The 13,365-nt window shown below is 40.0% G+C and overlaps 1 protein-coding gene and 1 long non-coding RNA gene across 6 annotated transcripts in view; one reads left to right on the top strand and one right to left on the bottom strand.

Moving 5' to 3' along the window:
* Positions 1-13,365, top strand: part of Rnf180 (ring finger protein 180) — a 172,889-nt gene that overhangs the window by 69,408 nt on the left and 90,116 nt on the right. The gene's annotated exons all lie outside the window — the stretch shown is intronic.
* The window catches only part of LOC116083784, a 104,831-nt gene continuing 92,313 nt past the window's right edge, over positions 848-13,365 (bottom strand). Inside the window, exons 1-3 of one of the 2 annotated variants that reach the window (XR_004115911.1) lie at positions 1,550-1,809; positions 1,110-1,342; positions 848-998 (exon numbers count right to left, since the gene is read on the bottom strand). This is a non-coding gene — a long non-coding RNA (uncharacterized LOC116083784). Of the gene's footprint in view, positions 999-1,109; positions 1,343-1,549; positions 1,810-13,365 lie in introns of those variants that run through there. The other variant, XR_004115912.1, reaches the window with a different exon arrangement.

Raw genomic sequence — 13,365 nt, 5'->3', positions numbered from 1 at the left:
ACCTATCAAGTTTAAGGCTAGTTAAAGCAACACAGTAAGACCCTCTTTAAAACAAACAAAACAAAACAAACAAACAAACAAAAAAACAGAAAAAGCCAAAACCAAACTCAGAACAAAAGGTATTCTGATTGTGTTGTAGATGCTCATGCCTGCTGCACTGAGGCGTGTTTTTGTGTTCTCTGTGTCCTCTTACCCTGGGGTTTGAGAAGGGATACAAGTGAATATGAATGTGTGGGAGGCCTGTATCTACCTACTCTGGCCATTGATATTAAAGCAACAGTATAAAGGTCAGATAACAACTGAACATCCTCAGGAGTCTAATGTAGGAGGTCATGGGAGGGGTTGGAGAGGGAGAAGGGGTAGGTGGGATGAAAACACCCAGGCATGCGTACTCATGCATGACAGTCTCAAAGTTTAAACCTAAGTTTAATGATGCTGATGGAAACACTGCTGGGGGTCCATTTCCTGCCTTAGACCCAGGCTTGGTGCCTTGGATTCAGGCTTGCATTAGCAGCCAGCCCTCTGGCTCTCTGGGTTGTAGCCTCAGACTAAAAGTTGTGCCAGATTTTCTTGGTTCAAAGGCTTTTAAGACTTTGAGCTCCCTGGTTCTCCAGCAGGCAAACGACCCACTGTGGGTTTTTGAAGCTTACATAATTGATGGGAGGCAGAGAGAAAATAAATAAACAAGAATTAGTGTGGCTACATACTTTATGAACACCTGAATATCTTCCCAAATTCACTGAAAGTCATTTTAGTCTTAAGAAGAGACTTAAGTTTGAAACAAAAATTACAGAATTTTGTTTACCCCATTTCCAGGCAGAGGAAAAGATTGTCAGTGTCTGTGAAATTGCTAAGGAAAATATCCAGATATGAAGCACATGAGTTACAGCTTCATCTTAGCTGTGTAGTTCTGGTTCAGTTTCTCCAACAAGGAAAATACAGTTGTATCACTGATGCTCAGGATTCGTCATGTATAACCAAAGGTCATTTTGAGAAGACTAGAGGGAAGTGAAAGAAGATACTGAAGTAGGACTCCTCTGCAATCTCCTTCCCACAGAAATGCCTTCCCAGTCTCTCTCCCCATGCCCAGCCAAGGAAACCATGGATACCTTCACAGCCACCAAGGAAACCATGTGAAAGCTTCCAGTATAACCCGAGGACAGCACAGGAAGAAGGAATGTGCCAGAAAGTATAGACTGGACTTTATTACAGTGCTCATGGAAGTGCTCACTCGTCTTCAAGTTCAGGGTCTTCTGCTGCTCTGTTCAGTAGCTGGTGTTCTGCTGCATCAGTACCAGCTCCATTCTAGTCTGAGGCAGTGTGGTATGGAGAGAGCTGACATCTGCAGAGTAGAAAGACCAGGCAAGGAATGTGAGTGATATCAGACGATGACGGTGGGCCTTGGACAGTGGGCCTCAGGCAGATATCAATAGCCACATTTTCCACTCTTGTCCCTTTATACTAACCCCTGAGGCCTGAGGGGATACCACTTGGACAACAAAACCCTGGATTTCACATTTCCGCATCAAACTTGGTTTCCAGCGCATACCTCTATCAGATTAAATCCATTGGTCTTCGGCTCTAGTCACTGCTCAGCAGCACAAAACTTCTGACAGTTCCTGGAGGCATACTGGCCACAACTGGCCTCAACTTATCTGTGCCATTGACCTCTCCTTTCCTTGGGATTCTCCCAGGGGAAAAACTAGTTTATGAAGACTGGAATAGGTGTAGACCTTCTCAGATGAACAGAAATCAATGCATGGTTCAAGGGGTAAAAGCAATCAGGGAAACAGGCTTTCATCAAGTCTTTCTTGAGACAAAACCTGTATCAAAGCAAAAGAATGGTTTGAAAAACAAAACCAAATTCTGCACCTCAAGGAAGTAGGCAAACAAGAGAAACTAAGCCCAAAGTCAGAAGGAAGTAACAAAAATGATTATAGAAATTATTGAAAAAGAGACTAGATCAGCAGTTCTCAACCTGTGGGTTACACCCCCTTTGAGATTCAACGACACTTTCACAGGGGTTGCATGTCAGATATTTACATTAAAATTCATGGCAGTATCAAAATTACAAAGTAGCAATGAAATACTTTTATGTTTGGGGCTTACTACAATATGAGGAATTGTATTAAAGAGTTGCAGCTTTGGGAAGGTTGAAATAGTTACAGAGGATGAAAAATGAAGAGGGTTTTTTTTTTTAAAGCAAATCATTACTTGGAGAAGAAAAATAATTCAAAATTGGAAATAGAAAGGCATAATAGATACATTATCAGTACAACATTATTAGAAACTTATATTTTACTTTATATTAAAGTTTTTAGCTAATATATAATTAGATCATTTTGCTATTTTTCTTTTCTCCCTCCAAATTCTTCCATGTCCAACCCTCCTTAAATTGATGGCCTCCTTCTGTGATTATTGTTACATATATTTGCATAAATTTATAATATGACTTACTAAGACCATTTAGAGTAGCTTGTTTATATAAGATTCCAGAGTTCACTACTTTATAAACATTTATATGCCAACATTTGGACAGCTGTCATGGAATGTACACACTCTTTGTTGCACATACCCTACCAAGACTGGATCATGGATAAAAAAAATCTAAACATACTAATGGGAAAGAAGATTAAATTACTTATAAAATGTCTCAGACAAAGACGAGAACTGAACCTGATTGACCCCACTACCAAATTATTCCAAGCACTTAAAGAAAACCAATGCCAAAATAATTCAAAAGAAGGGAATGTTACATATTCACTTCATAAGGCTAGGTGATACTAAAATCAGAAAATAATGTACAATTAAGAAAAATGAAGTATAATGTCTCTCATAAGCCCACAGGCAAAGTACTTAATAAAATACTTGCAACCCATATAAAACATGTTGAAATTTTTCTTCATGGTCAAGTTGAATTTATCATAGAAATGCACTTGACTCAATAAACTTAGAATTATAAATGGAATAAAATAAATGTCATATACCAAAAGAATGACAAAATGATGCTTTCATTGTATGCAGAAAACTGGCAAAGTAAGCAGAGTTATTTGACGGAAACTCTCAACAAAGTAAATATAGAGCAGATGTACCCCAGTCTAACAAATGCTATATGATAACTAAATATCAACATTTGTTAAATACTGTGGTTTGGTCCCAGGGCCACATGAATACTAAACCTCTGGAGGTTTTGCCCAGAACATTAAAAACACCCAGTTTATAAAGAAGGAAATGAAAGTATTCTGTTTACAGGCTGCTTGATCTTACTGACAGAAAATCCTTTCATTTCAGCTTCCCTTCTTGAAAAAATAAAAGAACTTTGTAAATCACTAGGCCACAAACATTAAAAGATCAGGGTGTTTCTGTATACTGATAGCAAATCACCTGAAACACGTCAAGAACACTTCATCTGAAATACATACAAATGATAAAATGAAATAGGAGGCATAACTTAAGTGAACAGAACCAAATATTTCTACTTTAGTGAAAGAAATTAAAGAATCTACAAATAAAATGGGAAGATAACCAGTCTTCAAGGACTAGAATGACCAATTCTAGATTGATGACCAATTATAGATAGAATGACCAATTCTAATGAGAATTATTGATATCTATACTAACCCAAGTGTTGTACAGCTCAATTAAAAGTTTTAGTAATTCCTCATGATAGCAGATAGGAAGCACTAAATAAACCTCCTTTGGATATGTACTCAGTAGTGTGTGCCAAATACAAGAAAACAAAATTAGACTTGAACCTTATTCCTACCAGATTCAACTCAAGAAGGTGAAAGACTTTAGTGTAGGACTTGCAAGTGCTCCAAAAGGCAACAGTAGACAAGCAGGTGTCCAGGCACATCTGTAATCAAGCATTTGGGAAACAGAGAGGAAAATTATGAGGTTGAGACCAGTCTGGGCTGCAGGGAAGATGGAAGCATCTGGATAGAATGCCCACATGGGCAATAGAAACAAAGTATTTGTCGTTATTTATATTACTTTATAGCAAACTTGAAAAAGAAACTGTTGGTACCTTACAGGAAACTATATGCAGATAGACTGATAGCCTGCAAATGGAAGAAAATGTTTGCGGACTCCATATGCTGAGGTGATAGCTCCAGTATCTAAGAAATGCTAATAACTCCATAGCAAAAGCTGCCTATTTAAAAAGTTGTCAAACTAGGCATTTCTTAGGTGAAACACAGGTAGCTAACAGAAATGTTAAAATTGTTCAACATAATTATTAAAGAATCAGAGTAGACTACCATAAATATTACTTCATATCTATTAGATAAAATATATTAAGTATTGGCAAGGAATTGGAGAAAAAGGACCCTTACAAACTTCTGATGGAAATGTAAGTAGTATATCCGTTATAGAAAACAGTGCAGAAGCTCTCTAAAAATTACAAATAAAACTACCATACTGTTCTACTCTTGTGTGTAAACCCCTAGGAAATAACTCAGCAAATCACATCAGCGCCATCATGGTCATATTCACTGCCTCACTATTCATAGTAGCCAAGACATGAAATCAGTCAACTTATTTTTCAATCAACTTATTTGTCAGTGGATAAGTAGACACAGAATATGGTGGGGCAAGAGAGATGGCTCAAGAGTTAAGACCCTTGGTGCTCTTCCAGAGGACCCAGGTTTGAGTCCTGGTACCTACAGTTAACAGCTAGGTGTAACTCCAGTTTCATGAGATCCAGTGCTCTCTTCTGGCCTACTTGGGCATCAGGTACCGACACTGTATATAGACCCATATGGAGATCAAGCATCTGTGCACATAAATAAATAAATAAATAAATAAATAAATAAATAAGATTTTGAAAAACTGTAAGATCTTCATTATATTATATTTAGTATACATTTATATATATATATATATATATATATATACTGTATTCAGCCATTTTAAATGCTCAGTGAAATAAGCTAGGCACAGAAAACAACAAATACTGTGTGGTTTCAACCATGGGGCATCAAAAACAGTTGATGTCCTACAAGGTGTTGAATGGTAATATCCAGATTGTTGCAAGTGCAGAGTGTTGAGTCAGTGTATGAAGAATTTCAGGTAGAGAAGTAAGCTAAAGAGAGTGATTGTACAACACAGCCAATATAGTTAACATACTGTGTTCTTGAAAAATGCTAGACTGCATGTAAATTATCCTCACCACAAAATTGATAACTATACAAATTAACCAGCTAGATATAGTCATTCATCAAAGTTTATGTGGTTTATACATGTCTACAGTACATACACACAATTTCACTTAAAGAATAAAAATAAATGTTAAAAGTGGGCTTTGGGGAAATGGCAAACATGTAGAAAAGCCATCTGTTTTAGTGCCAGCTGCAGAGTTGGATATACAAAGAATGGTGGTGGAGAAGACTTCCCAGAACTGAGAAGTCCTACCATGGAAGGCTTGAAAGTTTTATGTACTGCATCTGAGAGGAGGACAGCTGGCTGAAAAGGGCTTCACAGTGTTGCAAACTGATAGGCTGGTGGCCAGAGGCCTTATAGATGCACAAGCTTCATCACTAGCTTCTGGGACATACTGATGAGAACAGAGATGGGCAAGTTAGTTCTCAATGAAGACAGCATCAGGTGACATCTTGTAGGTGTCTGCACCTCTGCCTCTCTTACCTGTAGATGGCTTCATTCTTGTAAGTTCTGTACTTCCAGAGTCCTCTCTGGGATCCTGCTCCGTAGGAATCAGTCAGCACAAATTCGACCCCATGATTTGTGTGTTTACTTTTGTGTTTGTCTTCAGAGATAAAGAACATGAGGATGGATGGATAGGGAAGTGAGGAAAGGTTTGAGAAGAATTGAGGGGAGAGAGTATGATCAGAATGTAATACATGGAATTATCAAAGAATAAACTTAAAATATAATATAAAAACCAAAACCAATAAAAACTAGTTTAGTCTGTTGTGAGAAACACCAGCATGGCCCTGAACCTCCATAGGTAGGGAAGAAGGAAAGAGAAGCACACTGTGTTGTCTGAAGTGGCCCTTGCCCCATGTTAAGTCTGTGACAAGGTAGGAATCTAGGAAGAGCCTTCCCTCTCCCCAGTAGAGCTGCTTCAGGTTCTTCATTAAAAGATGCTGCAGTGTCTGTCACCTTACCCTTGAATGTAAACAAATCCTACAAAGGGGGAATTTGACTGTTTTATTTTGGTAACACTTTGTAATGCTAAAAACTTATTTTACGTAGAAAATAAAATAAAATTAGTACAGTGTCTCTTAAAGTCTTTCCCACAGTGTCCCAAACCCTTCCAGGGTTTGTGGCTATGACTGAAGTAGACTCCTGGCCTCATTGAGATTTTTGGCTGACCCTTATTCTGTCTGTTTCTTGGTCTAATTTGTGGTCCGGAGAGCCACTCTCCTGAGCATTGTGAGCATTTCCTGAGGTCATAGTATGCATTCATCTGAGGCCTGAGTTCCCCTTGCCACTGCGTGTTAGAATCAGAGGATTGTTTGGACAAAGCATCCCAAGATAGCATTTACATGAGAGAAGCTGAGGCCTGCAATGTTAGAAAGTAAATGAAAGTAGAAGGCTCAGAAGTCCAAGGTCATCCGAAGCTACATAGTAAGTTCCAGGCTAGCCTGAGCTATGAGAATCATTTTCTAAATCACGCACACACACTCACATACACGGGGGGGGGGGGAGGTAGAGGGAGAGGGAGGGAGAGAAGGAGAGAGAGAGAGTTTATCAATAATTCCATCTCTTCAGACTGGTAGACCCATATTGATGATTTATTTTTGTTTAAATTATAAATAGTCATCTTATACTTTAGGGAGATGAAAAAGACCCTGGCATTTTGCAATATTCTTTTTGTAATGTTTTATATTAAAAAGCATGCATGACAGTTAAGCTACAGAAAATAAGTGAAAAGTTAAAGACGTGTGATATTAGAGGAAAATGAGAGAAACTCTAAAGTGGAAGGGAGGTTCAAAGAGAGGGAAAAAAAGCCAACTTCCTTCTCTGGAGTTGTTATAGGGCCACAGCAAGAACTGGACAAAGGTTGACATCATTTCTATTGAGATTGGTTTGTTATGTTGAGCCAATGGGGACATAATGCATGCATGTCCCCTTGACTCAACAAGGGAGATGATTATGTGATGAGATGATTCATGTGCTAGGTACCTAGTTGGATGATTGTGTATGATTCATGTGCTAGGTACCTGACTCAGGCTATGGAAGTTCCAACCTTGATTGTTTGGTCACTTGACTGACCTTGTGTTTCTCCTACCATGTAGGTGGTTCAAGTGCTGTTAATTAGACTAAACTGTCTTTGCTCCCACATTTAGGAGTTAACATGCTCCTAAGAAGTAGCTGCATTTGTTCCATATTAACTCCTTGTCTGTGCATGGTCTGCAGACTTGGGGGCTTTCTTAGACACAATCTGTTGAAATTCATTGCAGTTATAACAGAGAAATAGTGCCCAACATATACTTCTTAGGAGAGGTCTCGTGGAAGCCAGCTTGCCAGCCCACCTACACTGACCTTACTTTTTTAGAGTTTCTGTGTCTTATCAGATTTGCTCACCTATCATACCTTTATAAAAGAATAAGGGAAATGCATAGTTGGGTTGGGTTGGGTTGGGTTGGGATGGGATGGGTTGCGTAAGAAGCTAATACACAGTTACCCTGGACTTTATCAGAAGAGCATCATGACCACAAGAGCCATCATTGAATCTTGAACTGGGAAAGCCTTAGAAAGTGACAGTATGTCAGAGGCAACATGATGGGCCTTAAAAGCTTTCGAAAATACTCACAGGAGGAAATACAGAGACAAAGTGTGGAATAGAGGTTGAAGGAAAGGCCATCCTGAGACTGCCCCACCTGGGGATCCATCTGATATACAGTCACCAAACACAGACACTATTATGGATGCCAACAAGTGCTTACTGACAGGAGCCTGATATAGCTGTCTCCTGAGATATCCTGACAAGTACAGAGGTAGATGCTTGCAGCCAACCATTGGACTGAGCACAGGTTCCCCAATAGAGGAGTTATAAAAAGGACTGAAGGAGCTGAAGGGATTTGCAACCCAATAGGAAAAATAACAATATCAACCAACCAGAACCCCAGTGTTCCCAAGGACTAAACCACCAACCACAGAGTACACATGGAAGGACCCATCACTCCAGCTGCATATGTAGCAGAGGATGGCCTTGTCAGGCATCAATGGGAGGAGAGGCTTTTGGTCCTGTGACGGCTTGATGCCCCAGTGTAGGAGAATGTCAGGGTGGGAATGTGAGAGTGAGTAGTGGGGGAACACCCTCATAGAAGCAGAGGGAGGGGGGATGTGATAGGGGGTTTCCAGCGGAGGGTCCACTGGGAAAGGGGATAGCATTTGAAATGTAAATAAAGAAAATATCCAATAAAAAAAGAATGATAGTCAAAAAATAAATAACTTCCCTTGAGCCCTTGAGAAGACTTAATAAAGATATTTCACAAGCCTCCCATCCCTATCTAGGAAGCTACCGACACTTGGTGAATGCTAGAGGAAGGAATGTCAGTTTTCTTTAGGGGTATTGTCTCTGGAAAGTTGACCATACTTCAGTGGATGGCCCCACACATGTGCGCATATGAACAGTATAAATTAGACACAGCAGGGGATGAAATATTACAGTATAAATGTTGTAATTACAATGTCAAAAATAAAAGAAGTAAAATTAAGACAAGTAGTAAAACCCTATATAAAAGCAAGCAAATACTAAAATCAAACTTTTAAAGGAGACATGTAGTTGGAGGAGGGTATAGAGTTAGATGTGAGAGGAGTTTGCATGATCTAATTTCTGTCTTTGTGTTTGTCTGTTTTATAAACTCAGTGCATTTTAAATAAATTGCCTCCTGGGTAATAATCTAAGAGGCTAAGCAGGTTAGCATAGCTTCTAAGGTTGGAATCAGAGTAATGCAGTTGAATGTTGTCTCTTTCAGTCATTAGCTGGCAAGCAACTCAGCACCTCTGGATTCTGTGTCCTGATGAGCACATCACAAGTAGCATTACCGACTCCCAAAGGTTATTTGGGGCTTTACTATTTCATAATACACTTTATGTACAACAATCATTTGATAAATAGTTATTATAGTTAAAATTAAATTTTATTCTGTACTAACTTTGCCCCTATCATTTGGCTGGACCATCTCTTTCCAGTCCTTCATGTATTCTTAATGACTTCACTAATATTAACCTAAAAAGTGTAACTGAATATTTAGATGTTCTGAGCTTAAAACTAGCGCCAAACTTTCCACTTTATGGGATGTATTTTAAATTCTGTTCAGTTATATAAGAAGATATCAATAATCAGGATGATGAAGAACAGACACTCGAGCTTCAAGCACACCAGGGCCTTTTTTTTTTTTTTTTGGTTTTTCGAGACAGGGTTTCTCTGTGTACCCCTGGCTGTCCTGGAACTCACTCTGTAGACCAGGCTGGCCTCGAACTCAGAAATCCACCTGCCTCTGCCTCCCAAGTGCTAGGATTAAAGGCATGCGCCACCACCACCCGGCCAGAAGGGGTATTTCATCTGTCATTCCTTTCCTTCAGAGACAGGCATACTGATGTTGATGATTTGTTTCTGGCAATGTACAGATCTTCATACAGGAACTGCTTACTTAGGGTTTCATTTTTGTTTAAATTGTAACTACTCATTTTATGCTTTAGAGAAATCAGAGAAAGCCTCTGGTATTTTGCAGTATTCTTTTTACAATATTTTATATTAAAAAGCATGCATGACAGTTGAGCTACAGAAAATGAATTTATCAGTGAACTCTAAAATTAAATTTTGTAGCAACAAACTTACAAGACAAGCTATTGGAAACCTATAGGGATAGTTTTTAATATCACCCATTTTTCTTATTATTAATCTTTTTATTAGAATATGTAATCAAGAGAGTTGTAATTGATTATAGAGTATGGCAGCCTTTAAGCATAAAACAAAGTGTTTCCCCCATATGTAGAAAGCAATGGCAAACATTAATTCTTATGCTTTTCTCCAACCATTAATAATTAAGTGTAATTTCCTGGATTCAGAGGTCCATAAGGGAATACAGAAGTCATTTGGCCAATATACCTGAGCCTCTTGGTACGATACTTGATATCTTGATCTTTAGGGAAGAGGGCTCACTTAACAGCCGGCTCCAGTTGTACATTTTCCTATGAATAAATTATGTTCCCCATATTTCTAAAGAAAGGTCATGATTGTCTTAATCAAAACATTTTGAAAGTATCTTTGAAATATTAATCAGCTTTAAGGTAAATTATAATTCTTGACATTTTTAAAAGCCTTAAACTTTATCCATTTAAAAAGAAAAAAAATGTAGATATTGAGTGAGGCTGAAAACTCATGGTATATCCCACTCATTTGGCATTTTATGAAAGCTCCTTCCATACAAAGTGCTCTGAGTGAGGGTTGGGAAATGGAGAACAAGGCAGAGATTGTCCTCTGGGTACTCAGGGACAGCTGAGGTGGGGACAGGGGCTCCATTTAGTGAGGAGACAAAGGAAGGGAAATGGAGAGACAGCAGACTGCAGAGGGGAGATGGCTCAGAGAGGGCTTTCTGCTTGGAATCCCTGAAGTTTTAATAGTGGGAATTGACTATGTAGTTTCATATTGAAGAGAAAGCAGGAGCCTGCAGTCTTATGTGGATTCACCAGTGTCTTCTAATATTGTTCAAAAGGTGAATAGAGGAGCACTTATGACTGGCAATTAAAAGCGAAAGTTTTGCAGGGGACACAACCAAATGACCATTTTATGCTTTGCTAAGTAAAGTTAAAATAAAGTTAAAAATAACCTAATAAACTTGTGTGTTTTAAGTTACTCAGGCAGAAACACGAGGGGTTGGGGAGGACGGAAGAGGTAAATAAGGCTTAGAGAGTGGGGAAAACAACTTAGAACCGTGACTCTCAACCTTCCTAATGCTGTGACCCTTTAACTCAGTTCCTCATGCTTTGGTGATTCCCAACCATAAAATTATTTTTGTCATTACTTCATAACTGTAATTTTGCTACTGTTATGAACCATAATGTAAATATCTGATATGCAGGATATGTGTATATGACCCTATGAAAAGGTCAGTTGACCCCAAAAGGGGTCACAACCCACAGGTTGAGAACCAATAATTCAGAAGGTTATTATAGAAATTCTAGTAAGAAAGTTTGAGGGACTAACCAGTAAAATGACATATCTGAGAACATCTGAGCAGGGGACGGTATTAAACAGTGGTCATAGTTGACAGAGGGAGAAGAGTAGAGGGGTTTTGATAGATCTGTTTAGGGTGCTGTCTCCTTAGATACCAGAAGCAGGCAATGCAGCCAGGTTGGGAGCCTGTGGACTTCTGAATTGGGGCATGTATGGAGATGTATACAGTTTTATTTTATGTTTAAGTACCAGATGCAGTTGGAGAAATATTTCAGGTAGAAATTGACTAAACACAGGTGACTGGGTCTATGGAAGGAGCCCAGGTAATATGCAAAGTGAAGAGTTGCAGATGTACCTTGAGGAAATAAATGAGGTGTGGACAAGGCAGAGCCTGACAGAGTCAGCTGAGCTTGAAAGTGCCGAGGTGTGTTGTTTTTGTTTTTGAAGTGATGACAAAAGAGGGTGACAAGGAAGGAGAGGAGCTTATGGAATAGATGTGTATTAATGGGCATGTTCTCACTCACTTCTCTCCCCAAAGCTTGTTTTTCTGGCAGCTAGAAGATCTGTGACCTGATAGGTAAGGAAGAGCTGACCACTCCACTTCCTTTTCTCCTGGGGTGGCAGCAGAAGGTAAGGGTTTCAGGCCACACACTGAGAGCTGGAGGTAGAGGCCAGAGAATGCTGGGGAAGCCTAGAATATGTCAGAGGGCATGATGGGAGGTCTGTGAGAGAATGGTATGTGGAGAAAAACCATAAGAGACAAGTACGAAGAAGAGCCAAATGCTTTTCTGAGTTCTTATTAAGTGGGTTCTGATAGTTATATTTCTTTTTTTTTCAATAATTTATTTTTAATTCACTTTACATCCTGATCACAGACCCCTCCCTCCTTTCCTGCCACTCCTGCTCATACAAATCCCTCCCCTCATTACTCCCACTCCTTCTCTAAAGAGAAGAGGAAGCCCTCCTTGAGTAGCACCCTGCCCTGGGACATCTAGTCCCAGCAGTACTAGGCTCATCTTCTCCCACCAAGGCCAGACCCAGACAAGGCAATCCAGTTACTCTTGCACAAGACTCCTGGAGGTCTGCCCGATGTTTGGCTGTAGGTCTCTGCATCTGTTTCCATCTGCTGCTAGGCAAAGTCTTTCAGGAGACATGCTCCTACCTGCAAGCATAGCAGAGTGTCGTTACTAGTGTCAGGGCTTGAATCTCACCCGTAGGATGGGTCTCGAGTTGGGGCAGTCATTGGTTGGCTGTTCTCTCACTCTCTGCCCCATCTTTATCCCTGTGCATCTTGTAAGCAGGATAGATTTTGGGATGAATGTTTTGTGAGTACATTGATTCCTCCTCCCTTTACTGGAAGTCCTATCTGGCTACAGGAGGTAGCCATTTCAGGCTCAATATCCCCAACTGCAAGGAGTCTTACATAGTATGGTCACCACCATAGACTCCCTGTAGACTCCCCTTCTCAGGCCTCCAGCTAGTCCCAGAGATGCACCCCCAATGATTTCCATTCTCATTCCCAGCCCTCTCGCACACACCCCTTTCCCCATACCTGATGGCTATCCTTATTCCCCTACTCACCCTTCCCTCAATCTGCCTGTGACATCTGTTACCCCTGGGTTGATTAGCTGATTTGGCAGAATATTCATATGTCCCCTTTCTCTCACCATTTCATGTACATCCTTCCAGAAGCTTTACTTTGGGTCAAAGAGGAAGAACTTCCCTGAACAGAGGAAGACCAGTCTAGCCACTTTGCACTCCTACTAGAAAACCGAAACAAGATCTCTCTCTCTCTCTCTCTCTCTCTCTCTCTCTCTCTCTCTCTCTCTCTCTCTCTCTCTCTCTCTCTCTCTCTCTCTCTTTCTGAGTATTGCTATATCGTTTTGACTGGTACTCAGCACCTTCCTGTTTCTCCTACCCTCAAGAGCAGGATTACGGATGAATACTGCTGTGTCTGGCAAGTCTTACTTCTTTAATGTATGTTTTATAAATCACATTTTGGTCATTTTTCACTTCTTTTTTTTAAACTTACTTATTTTACATCGTGCTCACTGCCCCTCTTCCAGTCACCCCCTCCCACAACCCTTCCCCCATCCACCCTTTTCTTCTAAGTAGGTAGAGGCCCCCCTGGGGATCCCCCCAACCATGGCACATCTAGTCTGCAAGGCTAGTCATATCTTCTCCCACTGAGGACAAACAGGGCAGCCTAGCTAGAA

Source organism: Mastomys coucha, unplaced genomic scaffold (assembly GCF_008632895.1).
Source record: "Mastomys coucha isolate ucsf_1 unplaced genomic scaffold, UCSF_Mcou_1 pScaffold8, whole genome shotgun sequence".
In the NCBI taxonomy this organism is placed as follows: Eukaryota; Metazoa; Chordata; class Mammalia; order Rodentia; family Muridae; genus Mastomys; species Mastomys coucha.
Note: the sequence above shows the minus strand (reverse complement) of the source record. Positions and strands in the feature narration are given on the sequence as shown.